This window comes from Micromys minutus (genome assembly GCF_963924665.1).
Source record: "Micromys minutus genome assembly, chromosome: 11".
Classification (NCBI taxonomy): Eukaryota; Metazoa; Chordata; class Mammalia; order Rodentia; family Muridae; genus Micromys; species Micromys minutus.
The window spans coordinates 34570445-34584618 of record NC_137980.1 but is presented as its reverse complement, the minus strand read 5'-3'; the positions used below and the strand labels follow the sequence as shown (position 1 = coordinate 34584618).

General features: G+C 40.2%; 2 pseudogenes across 2 annotated transcripts; both read right to left on the bottom strand.

Annotated features, from left to right (window-relative positions):
* Positions 1–1194: 1194 nt before the first annotated feature.
* Positions 1195–6282, bottom strand: LOC308427394 (ran guanine nucleotide release factor-like; annotated as a pseudogene). Its single transcript has 4 exons — positions 6224–6282; positions 1893–2030; positions 1514–1797; positions 1195–1315 (listed from the first exon to the last, which is right to left on the bottom strand). The product of its transcript is annotated as a ran guanine nucleotide release factor-like (transcript).
* A 4207-nt stretch (positions 6283–10489) lies between these two features.
* Positions 10490–13352, bottom strand: LOC308427393 (thioredoxin-like protein 1; annotated as a pseudogene). Its single transcript has 2 exons — positions 13321–13352; positions 10490–11348 (listed from the first exon to the last, which is right to left on the bottom strand). The product of its transcript is annotated as a thioredoxin-like protein 1 (transcript).
* Positions 13353–14174: the final 822 nt, after the last annotated feature.

Genomic DNA, 14174 nt, shown 5'->3' with positions numbered 1-14174 from the left:
TGGGTCCCACTGAAAGAGGTCCCTCAATCCTAAGTGTGAAGGCCTTGATGAATTTTATTGCAAAAGTTAGGGTTGTGAGACCACGGGGCAGGCACACTGGAATCATAGGTCAAGCTGAGACTATGTGACAGTAGCTGCTAATTATACTCTCTCAGATTATCATAGGATACCGGAAGAAGAGTGTGAATTGAAGAAGAGATTGGCGTCATCTGCTCTGTATTTCTTTCACTGACCAAGGGGAAAAGGCTACTAATTGGGTGAGGGAATACAATTGGGGCCTCAGACTTTATGTTGATGGGTATGATGATGGACTAATACTCACTATCAAGCTTAATATAGAAACTGCCTATATTCTAGTAGGCCCCAATTCAGCCCTAAGCCCTCCCCATCCACTGCCAGATCCTGCGAGTCTTCCTCCTCCTCTTCCTCAGGTCCAACCTGAACCTGTTACAAAGACTACTATATCAGCTGTAAATCTTTTAACTTCCCAGGGAGGCTTAGGAACTTCACCATGCCTCCCTTACCCACATCGCTTCCTCCATCAAATCTAAAAGTCAACCCCCTTCTCGATATGGTGACCAATGCTTTTAGGGGGCTACATGTTACAAACCCTAAAATGACTGAACGATGTTGGCTATGCTATGATGTAGCACCCCCTTACTATGAAGGCATTGCTTAAGTTAGTGCTCCCAATAGTTCTTTAGAAGACTCCCACTGTAGGTGGGATCAACTACAGGTCTGCCTAACCCTCTCAGCAGTCCCTGGACAAGGCGTCTCAGTGGGTCAGGTCCCACAAACCCTTCGACATCTGTGTAGTGTTTCCTACCCTTGGACAGAAAAATCTGATTAGATACCTCCTTCTGCTTCTAAACAGCTGGTGGGCCTGTGTCTCTGGGATCACAACCTGTATAAGTTTAGAAGTTCTTAATAATAATCACAACTTTTGTGTGTTAGTGCAGATGGTGCCCAGATTGTTTTACCATCTTAATGAACATGTACTAAATAATTGGGAACCCGAAGTCAGAGTCTTTTTTTTTTTTTTTTTTTTTTTTTTTTAATGTTCTTCATAAAGCAAGTTTATTTCTGCAGAGGAGGTGTCTTATGTTTACATCCAGGGAAGGAGCAGAAAGGAACTCCCCCTGGCAGAATTGGGTCCCTGAACCCTCAGCAGCATCTTGTGTGTTTCAACCATCTTTACTGGGGACCAAAGAGGTTGGGATCATGAAGAGTCAAACTAGTTACCAGCTGTTCAAAGTTACCCAGGCTCCAACGTGGATACGACAGATTTTCAGGGTCAAGAGACCTGCTGTGAACCCTTAGGGTAAGGGAATAGAGAAAGAATGGTCCAGCTTGAGGTTTGCAAGATCACACTTCCTATTCCCCAGAAGACCAGGATCCCTGACCCCTCCCAAGCCCGTGGCCTATTTCTGCTTCCTTGAAGGAGTTTGACCCACCCAGCTTATTTGTAGCGGGGACCCAATTTCGAGCTTCCCACCCCATCCTTCATCCTTAAGGGGTCTGATTGAAGGTGAGCAAAAGATCGGTCTGATACTGGGGCAGCCGTAGCAAGGCCTGATGCAGTGTGACATCCTTTGCTACCGCGCAGCCGCTTCGCCCTGCACGTGGGCCTGCAGTTCTGGAAGTTCTATGATCAGACTCTGGGTGGTCACAGGATGACAGGAAACTTCTTGGTTGTCTGACACCGGTCGCAGATCACTCACATCAATGGCCCCTTGGGGGAGGATGGTGGAGAAGGCGCCTCCAAACAGTGGACAGTTTCTAGTGGGCTCTATAGATCTAGTATTTGAGTCTGGACATTGGCGAGGTTTTAAAGAAACCTACATGGGCCTTCCGGGCATCATTTCCCCTGGTGTTCCCTGAGCAGCCCCTACCTCCCCCGTCCAACTAAGCTCTTGCCCGAGGTCAAAGTCTTAATAAGACACAAAAGAGAGTTGGGAATTACCTTGGCGATTATCTTAGGAATGGGCTTAGAGGTGGCAGGGGCAGCTACAGGGACATCTACAATTGCCCTACAAAACAAAGCGTATAGAAAGTTGAGAGCCGCCATTGATTTAGATATAGAAAGAATTAAAAAAAAATAAAATAAACCTTAGCTGATCTCCAGGAATTGCTGACTTCCCTATCAGAAGTGGTCCTCTAAAATAAAAGAAGATTAGACTTGTTGTTCCTTAAAGAAGGGGGGCTGTGTGCTGAATTAAAAGAAAAATGCTGTTTTTGCATAGACCACTCAGGAAAAGTTAAAGACAATTTGGCTTTTTTTAAAGAAAGTTTAGAACAGAGAAGAAGAGAGAGAGCCCAAGCCAAAAGCCGGAGACATGGTTTTATTCTTCCGCTTGGTTTACGACCTTGATCTCTGCTCTGTTAGGGCCCCTGATTATACTATTATTGCTTACCTTCGGCCCCTACATTTTGAATCACTTAGTTGCTTTTATTAGAGAATGTATTAGTGCAGTCCACATAATGGTGTTAAGACAACAATACAGGTCCATTGCTAATGATGAGACTGAGTTTTGATTTTAAGATTAAAATTATGCCAAAGAGAAAGGGGAAAGCTGATGTAAAAAACAAAGTTTTTAGGGGCTCTGAGACTTTTCCAAAACACCCATTTTTGAGAAAGTAAACAAAGACAGAATTTACTGGCTGACAGCCACAAGGTCTCATAGCAAAGTCCAAATATGCGTCATCATCAGCCTAAAACCCTCAACATTTTTGAAAACGTATAAACAAGGTTCTGAAAATGTAAACCAAAGTTTTAATGGACAGGTCAGGCTATGCTGACTAAGTTGAGTTAGGACAAAATAAAAATGACTGCTTTAGAAAAAAGGGACCCTCTACCGCTCCTGGAGATAAATTCTGAGAAAAACCACCAAGAGTCAGCTTGACTCTGCCTGACCACCCAGTTCCTCCCCCCTTAGAACTGTTTTCAAGTCAGCCCTTTCCTAAGGACAAACACAAGAGCTAGGTGAGAAAATGACTGAGCTAAGAACAGTCCCATGAGCGGGGCTAGCCAATGCCTGATTCTTTGTCCTAAGGCCCACCAATGGGAATAAGCCAATTACTCTGTTGCTAAATCTGCCAGCTGTAAAGAATAAGAGATGTGTGCTTTGTGAATTTAGGGTTGACTCTCCTTGAGAGGATGAGCAACCCCGTAAGTATGGAATAAAGATTAAACCTCTTGTTATTACAGCTCTCTATCATCTAATTGTGTTCTGTGGGACGAGCTCCTGAGCTAAGACTCCTCAGGTTCTTACAACAGACACTCCTGCCCTCCAGTGCAATGGGAAATTCTCTACCCTAGCACTCCCACCCTCTACATTCCATAGATTCCCCTCTTCCCTGCCCATGCCTGACAAATAGAGATTAGAGGACCCACTCTGCCTTGGCTTCAGGGACTTCCTTGAGTAAATAATTTTTTGGAGAATAGAGGAATGTGCTGACTGATAGCCATCTGACCCTCTGGAAAGTCCCAGTTATGGATACGCATATCCTGATGCATATGCCCAGTAAGCAATATGCTTAGCCTGTGAATATGAATCATAACCTTGTTGATGTAACCTATATTTCTAAGAAGTATAAAAACTACCTTTTGGGGTCACCTCTCCTCAGGGTGTAGGATGACCCTACCACGCTGGACTAATAAACCTCTTTTGCATCAGTTGCTGCCTCTGTGCCTCTTTGAGAGGGGGGTCTCCTGGATAGAAAGGTTCTTGAGTCTTTCACAAGTGGATTAAGGACCTCAACATAAACCAGATACACTGAATCTAAAAGAAGAGAAAGTGGGAAAGAGCCTTGAACTCATTGGCACAGGGACACTGGAAAATTCCCTAAACAGAACTCCAGTGGTTCAAGCTCTAAGATCAAGAATTGATAAGTGGGACCTCATGAAATTGAAAAGCTTCTGTAAGGCAAAGGGCATAGTCAATAGGGCAAATTGGCTACCTACAGAACGGGGAAAAAATCCTCACTAACTCCACATTTGATAGAGAAAAATCTTTTAATTAACTTGAGCAATATTTAAAATAGTTGGACCACGGACAGAATTTTCAGTCTGTAAGGAGGTTTAGGTCATGTTGAACCCAGATAAAGTACTGTTTGAGAAGTAGAAGCTGTTGAGAATTAGACACTGTGAGAAATATTTATCCTACCCAGAATTGCTCCTGTGTGAAGAATTATTTATTTATTTATTTATTTGTTTTTGTGGCCGCTGGACAGCTGGCAGTGGAAATTTTGACATCATCAGGACATTAGAACTTAGTCAAGGCAGGAATTTGACATTTGACTCTGGCCCGGATTGAGAGCATTTACATTTAAAGCTCAGGGCAGGCTCAGTGGACAGGTGTGGCAGTCCTTTTGTCTCTTGGAAGTCCCTTTTGTCTTGGTCACCCCATCTAGAAAGATGTTTATAGGATTTTTGATTATTGGCTTGCTTGTTCCTTGACTCAGAACTGATCTTATCTTTCTGCATGTAATTAAAGTGGTTTAAAAGAGGACTGAAATATACCAATTTTGCTTCAGCCTCAGAACTGGCCAAAGTCACGTTATAGTTTTGTCTAATTGTCTTTTTTTCTTTCCATCCTCACTCCTGTCCTGGAGAACCTGTTTGACTAAGCTGGTTTCATTCACTCCTATATAAAAAAAAAATACAGGGGCAAAAATTGGAGCAGAAACTGAAAAAAAAAAAAAAAAAAAAAGGCCATTCAGAGACTGCCCCACCCAGGGATCCATCCTATCTGCAGACACCAAACCACGCAGTGAAAACATCAGCACAGTTGCTGATGCCAAGAAATGCTTGCTGACTGAAGCCTGGTATAGAGACCCTGCCAGAGCTTTCCCAATACAGATGCAGATGCTTGCAGCCAACCATCAGACTGATTCTGGGGACCCCAATGGAGGAGTTAGGGAAAGACTGAAGGAGCTTAAGGTGTTTGCAACCCCATAGGAAATGCAACTAAATCAAGCAACCAACACACTCTGCCCCTTCCCTCCCAGCTCTCAAGTACTAAACCACCAGCCAAAGAGTACACATGGAGAGACCCATGGCTCCAGCTGCATGTGTAGCAGACGATTCCCTTATCTGGCAATAATGAGAGGGAAGATCCTTGGTCCTGTGGAGGCTCCAGCATAGGGAAATGCTAGGGCAGTGAGGAGGGAGTAGATGGGTATGTGGGGGAGCTCCCTTATAGAAGCAGGGGGAGGGGCATGAGATAGGGGGTTTGTGAAAGGGAAATTGAGAAAGGGGTAACATTTTAAACTAATAAATTTTAAACTAGCAAAACTTAAAGGGTAAAATTTAAACTAGTAAATATTACTAATTTTTAATTAGCTAAAAATTAGCAATTAAAAATGCTGAAGTGTTTAATAAAGGATGCAATGGTTTACATTACTCTGCATCCTCTGTGTTTTGATTGTTGTGACTCTACCCAGGGACCCCAAAGCACTAGACATTGACATGTGGTACCTGAACCCTGAGAAAGGAAGTTTTCAGGAGGGTTGGAACTTTGGTAAGTAAGCTTTTATTACAGGGAAATGTGACAAGCTAAATCTATTCCTTACATTTCTTTTTCACAGCATTTGCTTAAAACTCATGGTGCTCAGGTTACACCATCCATCCAAATGTGTATATTCATTTTTCTGTATGTTTGTGTGCAGGTATGCATGTATGTAAACATGTATAAATATTTGTGGAGTTGATTGTGATAGACAGGTGTACCCAGCCAGAGTGTGGGTGTATGAATGTTGGAATGTATATGTATCTGTGCATATTTGCCTGCATAAAGCTTATTAATACTTTTTCTTTCTTTCCTCTCTGGTTCACAAAGAATTAACTACTATAAGACCCAAATTGAATTTTATCTATTTGAGTTTTCCATGAATGAGAAGAGAGATCGAGGATAGATGCAAAAGCAAGAAGTTTATTAGTCCAGTGCCCTGGGGGCCTACATCCAGAGAAGAGGTGACCCTGAAAAGCTGCTACAAGCAATTTTTATACATTTTAGGTGTACAAGTTATGTCAGCAAGGTTATAATTTAAATTCATTGGCTAAGTATATTGGCCTTTGAATCTATTGGCTAGCAAGCACGTGACAGGCCATGAGACCAGAGGGTCAGGTGACTATCAGTCAGTACATTCTGTGGTTTTTCAAGAATGTTCCTACTCCTCCCAAGAACTGTGGGTGGAGAATGGCACTTGGCCTAGCCTTTACCTGAGGTAGTGTGTATAAGGCTGATGAAAGCCCCTAGAGTCTTTCACTAGCTTAGCCATAGAGGCTTCTGGCTGATTCACCAGAGAAAGGAGCACCAGTAATAAACTCTTGTACTTAATTCCCTGCTGCTAAACAGCATGTGTTAATTGCCAGATATTAGCACTTATTAAAGTACAAGAAAAGAGTTAAGTTCTTAGCACAGAACAGTAAGAAAGAGTTAAGTCTCCCTAGTGCTTATTTAAGCATAAAGGGTTAAATAAAGCACAGAGAATTATAATGTTATAATACATTACAGAGTTAAATAAAGCACAGAGATAAAGAGAAAAGAAGCCAGCATGTTTTTTAAACTATAGAACAAGCAAGAACGTTTTTATAACCTTTTAGAAGTTTTCAGCAAGCATTCCGTATAGTTCAAGAGCTACTACAAGACCAGAGACCATCAGTCTTTACAATACGTCTGGAGACTGGATATTGAAATTTGGCAAAAGATGAAAAGAAATGTAGAAAAAGGGGAGGAAACATTCCTGTACGGGTTCGATCAATCTGGTACTTCATTTTGGTATTACTGAGGGCTGTGAGAAATACACTTGCAGCTGGTTGGTGCTCACCAAGTACCCCACTCATACTTGTCTCCTGCATCTCTTTTCTGTCTTCCCTATAATCAGCCTCACTCTCCCCTCAGAGGACTGTTGGAATTCATACCGGCTGGACCAGTACAGAAAGTAGAGAAGGGAGCTCGTAAATAAGTAATAGTCAAGAAACAAACATGGGGAATGGAAACGATCATGTGCTTTTTGAATAAGTGCTTTTTGTATGGTATATTTCGTTAAAATAGAGAAATATATATGAAAGGAAAGTATTTCATGTTTCCCTCACATACTACAGTTATTTCAAAGTTCAGAATTTTAACTGATCAGTGGAGTTCTGATAAGTAAATGGAACATTGGCAGTTTACAATTCAGTCACAAACTTAAGATTTAAATTTTTCTGTTGCAGTAAATATTAAAAAATAAAATCAGTTTATCTCTTTTCCTGCCCTGAGGTCTCACTCCTCAGGCCTGACCCTGATACGGAGTCGAGCGCACCTCTGGCGCCAGGTCTGAGCCACCAGCCCAACTTGTCCACACAATTCTCTTCCCTCGGCATTTTACTACCGCCTGTTCTCTGCCTCTGTCCTGGGGTATTTCTGTACCCCAAATTTCAGAAAAACACAACTCTCAAGCCCGATAGCTTTTCATACAGGTTTATATATTCAGCTCTCAATCCACAAATCCTCTACACAACAAGATTGCATCAAATAAACAAAGATACAAACTGCCCTTCTACAAGAGATATTAGACCTGTAAAATCCTTAATGTTCATAGCTTTTAAAATAAATCCCACCTGGGTCCAGCTGGTCCTTGGGAAGCTCCATGTTGCCAGGACCTCTAACCTTTGTCCTCTGACCTCCTTAGAGCTCTCAGCCCTCTCCACCTCCCTCTCCAAGTCCAGTCACTGGCTTTCCTTTATTTTACTAATTAAGATGGGAAGGTTCAGTTGGAGTCACGTGACTAGTGACTAGACAGCCCTCTGGGAAAAGTGGAGTTAAAATTAAAATACAAACAGCTTTAGGATAATCTACACTTTTCTTTGGTTGGTTTCTGAATATAAACTTAAAGATGCTTCTCATCATTATAAAACATCTCTGTTCAACCTGTGTATTCATAGCTGTGAACAACCTATAGCTTTGAAAACAGACATCTGTCAACTAAATTTCTAAAATATGGATTTCAGTACAATGGTAAATATTAACATTTATTCTTTTGTAAGCTAAAGTTCACATACGCTTCAGGGAATCAAGACTTGGACCCAACTGTTGTAGATCAAATGGATTCCAGATAAGTACATCTGCCTGTTCTTGAAAATGGGATTCTCCCTTGATCTTGGGATTTCCTAATTTCTGCAGTTGCTAGGCAATTTTAATTTTTGTTCCTAGTTCATATTTGTCTCAGCAGATTTTCATCTGACTGACAGACTTCACCCAGGGATCAGCTACAAAGCTGTTCAACTTTGGAGTTGATAAAAGCTGATGTTAACTAATTCAGCTGATATGATTGGTCCTAGTCTTTCATCTGGATTATCTAATCGGATGCTTTTCATAAATGCTCCAATTGACCAGACTGTGACTAGCATTTTAACCTTCCTGGTATTTTTCAGTGTCTTAATATCAGCAGAAAGCAGACACAGAAGAGAGATTTGGCACATACTGTTTTTCTTTACAGGGTGAAATGCTAGGTTAAAAAGGAGCCCCCCTGGGCATACACTCTGAAAACAACCCCATGTCTCTTGTCATATTTTGTAATGGCTTATGGATCCTTGCTTCATATGTTGATGACTGGGCAAATGAATGTTCCTATGTCTTGGAGCAATGGGGTGCTCATTTAACCTTTTAATCCTCTATAGATTGAGCCTATAAAAATTCTATGGAAAAATGTATCACCTTTGTGGATTGAGCAATAGCCTTTAACAAAGCAGAAACTGGATACTGGCACTTACACAGATCCTTAAATCACTTTGCAGCTAGCAGGCTGGGAGAAGTCACCTCATGCTATTTCTCTAAAAGAATTCCATCACACTGGGACAAACAGAAAGCATACTTTCTAATCCAAGAATCCTGATGTTCTGCATGGCTGAGGAAGTGGCCTTCATTGTAGTGCTAAATAGTTAATCAGCTCTGAGTTCTTGGCAGGTATGCATTTCTTGCCACTAGCCAAAGTTCTCTGGATTCACAAATAAACACACACACACACACACACACACACACACACTCACACACACACACTTTATATTTTAAATGCCTAACTAGGTACCAGGTGCCAAACCTCCCTGCAGCCATCACACACTCCCCTCCTATATTCCAGAGTTAACATTTTCTAAATCTATATTTTAATCTGCCTTGTTTCCTTCTGGGCAGCTTTCTCTATACACCTACAGTTCAGCCATCTCACCCTCCTGCTCCTTCAAGGCACGGTCCTTCCTGCACCAATCACATGTCAGAATACCTTCTTCTCCTCCTGGGTTTCCTGCCCCAGAATCCTAAAAGTCCTGTCTTTTTGCACTTGCCTAGCCATTGGCTGCTGACTTGTTATTAACCCATACCCCCCCAAAAAATAAACCTAAATGTTGGCATGGACATGCAAATTCCCATGTAAGCACAAATCAAACTCCAAACATCTCACCACTTTTGTCTGAGAAAAAAAGGCTCTTTTCTCCTAGACATACATTGAGCACAACCACAACTGTGTAAATTACAAACAGTGGTGTGTCATTAATATCCAGTCCATCATATTGTCAATTAGATAAAGTATTCTACCAGCTATCATGACGTAAAGAGTTTACAGTTCTGTACCTGAATTATGTTCTGACTTTAACTTGTATTACCATCTGAAAACCATGCTTTCACATCTATACCATCTTTCTCAATACTAAACAACTTAAGTTTGATTATAAGACTATAATTAGCCTTCAAGCCTATCAGAAATCTAAAATGAATTAAATATTAGATGAATATATAGGAAGCACAAAACCATAGCTTCCAAAATTTAAACAAATTGTAGAGACAGCTGACTACCTAGACAGTCCCTTATTCCTCAAAATGTTGGAGTTTGTGACTTCAGCCTTCTGGCCCACAATCATGTAGCAGACCTTGAATGAGGCAGGAACTATGAATGACTCTGGGCAAAGCTAAGCTGTTGACTATTCCACATTGTATGCCCTTTCCTGGAGAGTATTCTAGTCTGTAGATGAATTAGGGCAATTTTTATTCAGTGGCTATTTTGCCATAACTGGAGCAACTCCATATGGAAGTTTTGATGCTCAGTTTCTTGTCTGAACCATGAAGAGGGTACTTTCAGGAGTGCACATGTCTCCAGTCAAATGATCTTTAATAATGAATTAATATTAGATGTCATATTTCATGGATTTCTGATGTTTTAAGACTATATAAAGTATATCTGAACTGTTAAATCTTGTCTACTCTTAGCTATTTCTGTTTGAATATTGTAAAAAGCACCTTAATATAAATAGTTCAGAATCTAATGTAACCATGAGTTTACTATCTGGTCTTTAACTTGTCCTACTCAACCATCCTAAACAGTTTGTAATAGTAGTTATTAGAAGGACTGGGCCTAATCCTTATATTCCTTTTTTTTAAACTTGGCAAAAGTAATGAATTTTACTTACAACTGCATGTATCAAGATTACAGTAGAAACACTAGTGATACCATCTGAACAAAAGCAATGATTTATTGGTACTGGCAACAAATAAAAGATTAACAGTTTCTGAAGAGAATCAAGCAATTATCCAGGAGCTGCAAATCTGCCTGCAGTAAGTCTTCCAGTGTCTGTCTTTTGAACCCTAATGGCTTTCCCCTTTTTTGCCAACTACTCGCCTGAAGTCATTCATATTTGTTGCCTGGACTGGAGTACCAATGAAAGTAAAATATGAAATTCTCGTTGTTTCTTCTTCCCCTTGATTAGATTGAACAAATAAAGTCACACTGTTAACATTCTGAAATTTAACATAACGAAGAGGAACAATGCCATCTTCTTTAATGTCATCTTCTGTTGGTTCCAGAGCTTGGGTTGTATCACTTCTTTCTGCCTCCTGAAAATCCAGAGATGGGGTAGGTGGATAAAAATTTTTAAATATTTAGGACCCTGACCATTATCTGGTCCTTGAAACTTCATGGAATAAAGCTTAACAGGTTGGTTGAATGCCACAGTAATAAGTAGCTGCTCATCACAGTCAGATTCCAAGAAGGACATGCCTTTCCGTAAGCAGTTGTCAAAGCCCTGCGCATCACTTTCATTCAGACATTCATGGCCAGCTTTGTTAATAAAAGGCATTAAATCCATATAGCCTTTTGGAATGTCTGTGTCCTCATTGCTTCCGTGATCATTTTCTAAATGCTGGTTGATTTTCTCTTCTAGCCCCACAGCATCTGCTCCTTGATACTGATCAATTCTCACTTTGTTTTGAAAAAACAAAAATGTCGGTGTTGCTGATATATTGTTGGTGGCAGCTGTTCCCTGGCACTGATGCACATCTGCTTCCTGTGAGTGCCAAGTCACGCCAGGGAGCAGGCTAGTGGGGGGTGAGGGGGGAGAGGTAAGCCTTATATTCTTAATATATTACATAGGCACAATGCTTGTCTAAGAGTAACAATATTAATTTCAAATTTTGTATCAAAATAAAAATTAATATCAATAAAAACATTAAATCTGTATTAATATAAATTCTGTGCCAATATGAGAAATTATAACTTCAAATTGCATCAGTAGATTTATACCAGTGTAAGATTATAAGTAAACAATGTTTTGTTTAAAAATAAATTTAGTAATCCATCCTATATATTTCTTCCTTGTTGAAAATTATTACCATTTCTAAATTATTCCTTTGAATAGCAACCTATCTACGATTTATAAAATAACCATAATCAATCATCCAAACCAAAGGGATTGGGATAATGACTCTCCACAACTTCTTCCTCCTAATTTGTGGTGATGAAAACTTTTAAGAGGGTGGGGAGGGGTTGGAACAGCAGGTCATTTCAGCCTTCTGCAGATGAATCTTGTCACACCTGAACATTCTGCAATGTATGAATCTTACGATAAATTTTAAGGATTCTATAACCAACAATATTTTTTCTAATTTTAGCATAAGTTTCATCTAAGAGGCATTTCTATGTCTAATAGGGCTATTTCCAAGTCAAGGAATCAGCAGATCATGTTACCTATCCTATTGGATTTTTTGAAATTCTTATTTTCTGTAACCAAGAACTTCGGGGGTCTTCCCCAGTCAATTCTAATCCATAGCACTCTGGAAGGGGTCCAAAGCCTTTTCTCCTTTCCTGTTAACACAAATAGAGAACCTCTCTCCCCAAATAGCATGTCCTTGGTCCTGCAGCCTTAATGGTACCAATTGAATTAAATTTTTACCTTGACCTCTCTTCCAGAGAAATTTTAATATAACCACAAAACTCATAGACACATAAATTTTGGTAATTAAAACAATTGAAACAATCTAAACAAATATTATCTGTCGAGACAGTGCTCTCCTGCCATCTTCTGTCCTGCCTTAATGATATCAATGCCTAAGTTGTTTATTCATCTGTATATTTAAATTTTCCCTTCCATAAAGATTGATATCTCTGTGGATACATATATACCCTTTGTCTTTGTATAACTTGAATTAACATAAGTTTTTTTTTTTTATCAGTCTGAGATAAGGTCTTTCTGCTTATTCCCTGCTTTTTGACCTATAATTTAAGATGAAAAGTTTCGAATATTTTTTCATCTATCTATTTAACTTCAAATAAATTCCCTCTACTTACTTTATATGCCTATTTCCAGGCTTTAATTATTTTATAACACACTAAGCAATCCCAGAAATCCCATGTAGTACACATTCATGTTCAAAGATCCCATGTGTTGAAGAAAAGACTTTAATTTTTTTTCCTTAAAGCATTTTTATTCACTCTCCCTTCTATCATTCATCTCTATCCTTTGATTATCTTCTCTAGAAAGCAGGTGCTCTCTACCATCTGCTTCTCTTTTTGCCTTGAGCAGCCTGTTTCTTTGCACAACAGTAGCTCCCAATGCCTCTGAGCCCAAACTCTTTGTATTAGTTCCAAATTGAGAAATGAAATTCCCCTCCTAAGAAGTAAGTTCTCAATCCCTAATCTTACATCAAGGTGCATGTGTATTCCATTCAGGAATCACAGATTAATTTTTAAATGTGAGCTCTTCCACCAGGTTGGATTGCCACTTGTAGTGATAATTAGATAAGCTGCTCTGAGATCATAGAGGGTGCCCATGTCTCTGCTACACCCACCCAAATGGTTTGGATTCCCCATATAAAAGACACAAACGCACATCATCATTTTTGATATGCCTTATCAGCTCAATGACTGAGACACTCCTTAACTTCCTTGTGGCTAACAAGCTTTCCCCTCTGATATTCCTGAGTTAATACTTGCTAAATCTATATTTTATCTTTACTGCACTGTTTCCTTCTGGGCTGCCCTCCCATGGGACAGTTTTCCCTTCACACCTACATTTCAGCCATCTTACTCTCCTGCTTCTTCATGGTGTGGCCAGTCCTATGCCCCTCTCATAGCAGGATCCTTCCTTCTCCCCAGTGTTTTTTGTCTGGGAATCCTAAACATTCTGCCTCTTTCCTCTTGCCCAGCCATTGGCCACTGGATCTTTATTGACTCATCAAAAGACCAACTGTTGGCAGGTACTTGTAGCAAACATGCAAATTCCCATCTAAGCAAAAATCAAATCCCCAAACTTCATGATGATTTTCTGATGAGAAAAGATCTTTTAATTAACCCGAGCAACACTTAAAAGACTTGGACTGCAAACAGATTTCTCAGTCTACAAGGAGGTTTAGGTCACTTTGAATCCAGATAAACTACTGTTTGAGAAAAAGAAGCTGTTAAGAATTAGATTTCTCAATCTTTGATCTGCTTGCCTATAAAAGATGTTGGAAAATTCAATAAAGGATGTGGTGTTTCATGGTTACTCTGCATCCCGTGTGTCCTGATGGCGATGACTATACCCGGGGACCCAAAACCCTAGACATTGACAGCGGTGAGGAGGTAGGGGGCATCTCTAGAAGGACACAGAGATAAAGGAGGCACTCAAGAGTCAATGGAGGTGACTTTAGCTATGATACACTGTAAAACCTGAGCAGGCCACCTCCTATAGCCAAACAGGAACCCCAGTGGAGTGATAGAGACACAAACCCACCAAATAAACGTTCAGCCCAAATTTATCCTGTCTACAAGAAATAAAGGCACAGGGGATGGAGCAGAGACTGAGGAAATTAACAACCAATAGCAGGCCCGACTTGAGAAACATCCCGTGGGCCAGCACCAATCCTGACACTATTAATGACACTCTG